The sequence below is a fragment of the Brassica napus genome (assembly GCF_020379485.1).
Source record: "Brassica napus cultivar Da-Ae chromosome A8 unlocalized genomic scaffold, Da-Ae chrA08_Random_2, whole genome shotgun sequence".
Taxonomy (NCBI): domain Eukaryota; kingdom Viridiplantae; phylum Streptophyta; class Magnoliopsida; order Brassicales; family Brassicaceae; genus Brassica; species Brassica napus.
This window is the reverse complement of record NW_026014089.1, coordinates 4,283-6,744: the sequence shown is the minus strand read 5'-3', so window position 1 is coordinate 6,744 and position 2,462 is coordinate 4,283. Positions and strand designations below refer to the sequence as shown.

Genomic DNA, 2,462 nt, shown 5'->3' with positions numbered 1-2,462 from the left:
CAAATCATTAATTGCCATATATAATTTAACCACATTAGGCAATTCCGTAAATTTTATTTAAGAAAATAATAAAGTACATTAATGCTGAATTTATTGTTAGTTTAATAAAAAAGTTTATTATATAATTAGATGGACCATCATATTTCTCTGACATGTGGTTACAAAAAGAAGTTGTAATGCTTCTCAAATAATATATAAGTGATTTGTGTCATTATTTTTTCGTTTACTATCGTTTTTCATTAATTTCTAGTATCCGATATAACAAGAAGTTAAGAACTATTGTCAAAGACAAATAAAGTTGTGCACATACCGAAATTCCGGAAAGTTTGACGTGACCTTTTTACTTACTTTTCGTGACACCTCCCACCCCATATACTTGTCACTACTAAAGTGTCGTCATTAATATTGTACTAATTATATTACAGTAAATACAGTCCAACATTGGTAATCTTATATAAATCGCAATTTGGCATGTTCATATCATCACGGATTCACGGATGATGATAATGAGCATAAAAGGATAAAAAATATCTTAAAGATTCCTTTGGTCTATATAAAGAGGAAGACACTCAATAGCTTTAACGTACTTCATCACTTCCGCACTAAACCAAACCATAAAACTCAAGATGGGGCTTCTTCACAAACAAAACCTTTCCTTTGTGATACTTCTCCTTGGTTTCCTCGTCGTCTCTTACGCTTGTGACTGTGGTGACCCTCCAAAGCCATCTCCACACCCCGTTAAACCGCCTAAACATCCCGTTAAACCGCCTAAACCACCCACCGTTAAACCACCTCCACACACTCCGAGACCGCCAACCGTCAAGCCTCCGCACACTCCATCCCCTCCACATTCTTTTCCACCGTACACTCCAAAACCTCCCACTGTCAAGCCACCGCCACAGCCAACTCCAACCCCATCCCCTCCACCACCGTACGTCAAGCCACCACCAGTGCCAACCCCAGAGACGCCATGCCCGCCACCACCGCCACCGTCACCACCACCAACCCATGTCCTCCTACACCTCCAGCGCCAACCCCTGAACCGGAGACTTGCTCAATCGATGCGCTTAAGCTAGGCGCGTGTGTGGACGTGCTAGGCGGTTTGATTCACATCGGACTAGGTAAAAGCTACGCAAAGGCTACTTGTTGTCCGGTTCTTGGCGGTTTAGTGGGTCTTGACGCAGCGGTTTGTCTCTGCACCACAATTAGAGCCAAGCTTCTCAACATTGACCTCATTATTCCCATTGCTCTTGAGCTTCTTGTCGACTGTGGTAAGACTCCACCTCGTGACTTCAAGTGTCCCGCTCCACAAAGAAAGAGTCCTCTCTTGGGTTGATCTCTTGTGTTTCATTTGATACAGTACAAGTACAAGTATTTGAGATATCAAGATCTAGGTTCTTTTTCCTGTTTTTCAGTTGCTGAAACAGTACCTACAAAGGATCTAAAATTTATTACTTCTCTAAATCAAAAAGCAACTTTTATGTAAGTGTAAGGTGATTGTACGTCGAAATAATGTTATTTTAAATTTGATTTACAAAATCTAATATATACAAAATTCAACTATCAGTGTATCTATATTAATTTGTATTTATAAGTTTAGTGATTTAAACTCTCTATTATTATGTTTACAAATTTTGGTTAAGAGTACTGATAGATCAAGAAGAACTTTTAACCAAAATATTATCATAACTTTGAAATAATAGGAAGCGTTTTCATAGAATTTGAAATAAATATCTTTTTTTTACTTCAAATTTGAACTGGATTTTAAAGAAAATCTAATTTAGCCTGGGACATATGACCGTGACCCGTTGGTCGTACCTACGTCGACCAGTACTACTACTGATCTATGTCTACAGTAATGTATAAAACTAAACAACTACTGTCTAATCAGAATGCTATGATTTGGTTGGTCGAAAAACAATGGATGTTGCGGAATCAGGAGAAAAGAAGAAAAAATCCAAACTTTAGAAACAAAAATGAAAAGCAAATACCCAAGTAGATTTTATTTTTATAATAATCAGTGTGTATGAATTTTTGCACTCTTAAAATTCATTATAATAGGCCAAAACTCGATTACTATAACCAGCATAAGAAACTAAGGGTGAGCATTTTGGTTTAATTTCAGATTCAGTTTAGTTTGGTTTATTTGGGTCTAAAAAACTTTAACCAAAGTCAACCCAAATTAGTTTGGTTTGGTTTATCTTTGGTTTGATTCGGTTTTAGTTGGTTTGGTTTGGTTTAATTTGGTTTTGTTTGAAATTAAGTTATGATTCTAGCTAGTTTTTTTTTTTAACGCTGATTTATTAATGATCTTACAATTATGATATAGGAAATATTACATAGACGATTCGACAACCGACAATACTACCTGTCTTATGAAGACCTACGCCTAAATGCATCACCTGAGCCGTCCTATGAAGATCTACGCCTGGCCAGATTTATTTGCACCATGTTGAAGATCC

At 36.8% G+C, this 2,462-nt stretch overlaps 1 pseudogene; it reads left to right on the top strand.

Moving 5' to 3' along the window:
* Positions 1 to 547: 547 nt before the first annotated feature.
* On the top strand, positions 548 to 1,563 carry LOC125594492 (annotated as a pseudogene).
* Positions 1,564 to 2,462: the final 899 nt, after the last annotated feature.